Below are 4191 nucleotides of genomic sequence, written 5' to 3' on the forward strand. Positions count from 1 at the left end.
CACATCCCTGTGCACACCCACCCATCTCCCCTGACCTCCCAGCTTTGGGGCCTGGGTCCTTTTTGGCAATTCCCAAAGAGGATTCCCAGTAACAGCCTCCCACCCTCCTCACCCAGCTCTGACACCTCTGGATTTCAGGTCTCCTTTTGTGGCACCAGCCAACCCTGGGGTCCCAGTGCACCCCAAAACCCATCCCTGCTGTGCTCCTGGGCTGGTTGGGGTGTCTGGGTGCTGCTGAGTGTGGTGCTCCAGGCTGGACCAGCAGGAGCATCCCCCAAACACAGGAGCTGGGAGCTGCCCCTGCTGCTGTTCCCTAAATAATTCAGACTACGGAAAATGGCAGGATTCAGGGATTCTGCCAGCAACCCACCAAGAGTTGTACAGTAAAGCTCCTGCAGCCCTTCGGATCTGTATTCCTTCCCAGTGTCCAAACACTTCCCAGTTCCCCATTTGCCTGTCTTGTTCCTACCCTACAGGATGGATTTTAAGGATTTCTCCACAAAAGCCTTTAAAGCTCCTGGCTGGGCTGTGCTGAGTGGTGGCACACTCTGATGAGGCTCTCCCAGTCCTCCCCCCGGGGCTGACCACACAAGGACAGAGGCTTTGTGTGAAATACGACTCCAGAAAGGGGAAACAAAAAGTTTGGCTTGTACAGGAGACAAATTGCCTTTGTCAGTGTGACCTTGAGGCTCAGCCCAGCAGGAATGGCAGCTCCTGCTCGGATCTCATCCCTCTTCCCCTCTCCAAAGAAGCTCCTGTCTCCCAAGACTGGCAGCATCGTTCCTTATTTCCAAGGCCTGCACTGTGCTGCTCTTCTTTTGTTGTTTATTCGCTGGTTTTCAATATTTGCAAGGCCATGAGGAACGAGTCCTCCTTCCCTCAGGGGCGCTCTGATGATTCCCAGCCCCATCCTCGCCTCCCCGCAGCTCTCAGGGATGTGGATCTGGGTGGGAATCACAGCTGGTGATGCCAGGAGGTTCCCAACTCCCGTCCAGCAGCTCTGCCTCTCCTTGTGGATGCAGCTCACGGCTCCCTTTCCGCTCTCATATTTCAAGTGGAAAATTTGGTGAAAACAAAAAATTAGCAGGACATTCTTCGCGGAGCAGCAACAAGCAGCACAATTTATTAGCAACAGCCCTTTTATTTTGGGGTTGGTGCTCGGCACACGCTTCCAGCAGAGCTGCTGAGGGATGGAGCAGTCAGCAGGAGCTGAGAGCCCGTGGATCTCCCTTCTCCTGGCAGCTCCCTGCTCTCAGCCCACCCCACTGGTGCCATCACTCCACGTCCCCCTGAAGGGAAAGGTCGCTCCGGAGCCTCCGGTGAGACACAAATGCAATTTGCTGATTCTTCTGAAAGTGCTGTTGAAATGATATTAATCCCTGGCTCCACAGGAAAGATCAAAAGAGCCAGGGAGGCAGTGTTGGACATGGAATGGAAATCGTGCTCTGCAGAGAGAAGAAAGGGAATTGGAGGCTTCCCCGTGGAAGCAGCCGGGTATTTTAAACCAAACCAGTGGTGGCCAAAGTTGCCTTTGCTGGACCCAACCCATTGAGCAGAAATGAGGACAGAGAACCCCAGAGGGTTCCTGTATTTCACTCCCTGTGCAGAGCAGGCTCTTCCTGAGCTGTTTTGGAGACAACACTGCCGTCAACCCTTTGCCTTTTATTGCCACAGTCTGTTCCACTTCTCATCAAATCCAGCCCTGGATCTTTTTCCCAGCCCGTTGTGGCCCATCTGGTGTTTGTGTCGAGCTGTGCTTGGCCCTGCCTGAATTTCACCAGCTTTGTAGGATATCTCAGGCCCTTTCTCCTGATTCCCACCACTGGCTCTCAGCTCTGATTTTGGTTTTGTGTCCTCCCAAGTGCCACTGGCCTTTCCTGGGGTGAGCCCTCTGTAGATCTAATAAATGTCTGCTCTCTTCCATCACTGGGGAGGTTAATTGGAATATTGAATCATAGCAGATGAAGAGAGACTCCTGTTGGACACATCCCTCCTTTCTGACAGGGAGCCATTGATAATCCCTCTCTAGGTACAGCCAAATTGCCAGATAAAGCTGTTTCCCAGCGTGCTGAGGGGAATGTCACGGGGGGACAGCTTGGAGAGCATCCCTGAAGTAAAGACAGATGACATCTCCTGCATCCTCCCCCAGCACTGTCCCCGCCACCCTGTCACTGCAGGAAATTAGATTGGTTTGACCCAATTTGGTCTTTACAAATTCATGTTGGCTGTGCCTGATTTTTCCTCTCTTCTTCCAGGTGCTCTCCTCGTTTGAGGCAAACTCCTCCTCCCTCTCCTCTCCCAAAGGCAGGTGTTGCTTCTGTCCTTTTCCACGTTTTTTGCGCCGTCATCTTTTCAAATATCGCTGTGTTGGCTCCAAAATTGTTCTCAGTGGCTCTCCATGTGCCTGGGGATGGAGCTGGAAAATGCCTGAGTGTGCTCCAAACTCCTCTGTCCCTTCCCAGCCTGCTCCTCCTCAGGGTTAATTGTGTCAGACACCAACTCACAGCTGATCTGTTTAGTAAAGACTAAACTGAAAGAGGCTTTAGCCATCTCAGCATCATCTGGCACAGCCTTCCCTCTTCAGCCACTCTGACATTTCCAAAAGGGATTTTAATTCTTCTTTTTTTTTCCAAATTCAAACTGACTTTTCCAGCTGTTTTAAAATGTAAATCAATTTCTGCTTAAAAGAATAATAATAATAAAAAAATAAATAAAAATGGGAGAGTTTTAACAGCCTGACTGCAATTGTTTGGAATAAAATGCTTTGAAAGAGCAAAATGTTTCTTGCTACTTGTGATCAGTTTTCTTGGGAATGATTATTAATGAGGGGGCCAAAAATCGAGGGGTTTTGAAAGGGGAAAGGCTCAACCCTCCCAGATTTTTGTCATTTTGTTTGTCAGTAATCAGCAACATCACACTCACCCTGCCAGGTGTTGGCTCAACCAGAGCTGCAGTTATTTCCCTGCAAGATTTCCCAGGGCCAGGAAACTCTGGATTCTCAGGCAACTCCATCTGCATCGGCAGCAATCCGTGCCACCAGCCTGAATCCACAGCAGGCAGAATTGGATGGGTATTGAGCAGAAATGTGTCTTGTCCCACGCACAGCAGCTGAAAGCTGGCTTTAAATGCAAATGGGATGAGGAAGACGATGGAAATTCAATAGAGAAAGCTCTTTGGGGTTCTTTCCATCCAGCACAGATCGTTAGGAAGAGCTCTGGCTGCCCAGAGACCTCTGGAATGAAACAGAAATATGAAATCAGACCTTTCTGCCTCGCTCAAGCCACAGTCAGACATCGTGTGTTGTTACTGTGTGAACTCACTCACCTGTTCCAGCTCTCATCCCCTCATCCCACCAGAAGATCATTCCAGGAAACCTCTGCTCCTGTTCAAACCATCCCCTGCCTCCCAGTGGGAATTGATTTGTGGCCCAACTCCTCTTCTGCAAACGTTGTTCTTTAAGTGAAGTGTCTGTGCCTGGCCCGTGCCGGGGTGATGGATGGAGCAGGAGCCTGTTTGCACTTCAGCTGTCTCCCACAACAGCTGCTGCTTCAGCAGGGAGAGGGATGGTGCTTATCTGGGTAAACAGCTTTCCAGAAAAAGGGATTATTTCCAAAATCACCCAGCAACTTTCTGAGATCGACACCCAAGTGCTTTTAGTGGAGAATGGAGTCAGGGGGTTCATACAAACACAACGTAAACAGTAAATTTTCATCCAGAAGTTAAAGTTTTTCCCATTTTTTTTCCCATTGGTTTTGGCAGACCAGCCATTAGAAACCGAAAAACAAGGAATTGTTTCAGAGGATAAATCTCCCAGCAGTGCACCCTAGCTGCAAACTGAGCTTCAGTTTGGAGATGGGGCAGGAGGAGGGTGGAGCAGGAAAAAGATGGAGAAGGATGAGGATTGAGCAGGATGAGGATGGAGCAGGATGAGGATGGAGCAGGATGAAGATGGAGCAGGATGAGGATGGAACAGGATGAGGATGGAGCAGGGTGAGGATGGAGCAGGGTGAGGATGAAGAAGGGTGAGGATGGAGCAGGGTGAAGATGGAGCAGAGTGAAGATGGAGAAGGATGAAGATGGAGCAGGATGACGATGGAGCAGGGTGAGGATGGAGCAGGGTGAGGATGAAGCAGGGGATGGGATGGAGCAGGATGAAGATGAAGCAGGATGAGGATGGAGCAGGATGAAGAT

The 4191-nt window shown here is 50.3% G+C and overlaps 1 long non-coding RNA gene across 1 annotated transcript; it reads right to left on the bottom strand.

Annotated features, from left to right (window-relative positions):
- Positions 1-1241: 1241 nt before the first annotated feature.
- On the bottom strand, positions 1242-3750 carry LOC107212722. The gene is made up of 3 exons (XR_004499867.1): positions 3325-3750; positions 2923-3232; positions 1242-1445 (listed from the first exon to the last, which is right to left on the bottom strand). It is a non-coding gene; the product is annotated as an uncharacterized LOC107212722 (long non-coding RNA).
- Between the last annotated feature and the right edge of the window lie 441 nt (positions 3751-4191).

The sequence above is a fragment of the Parus major genome, chromosome 19, assembly GCF_001522545.3.
Source record: "Parus major isolate Abel chromosome 19, Parus_major1.1, whole genome shotgun sequence".
Lineage (NCBI taxonomy): Eukaryota > Metazoa > Chordata > Aves > Passeriformes > Paridae > Parus > Parus major.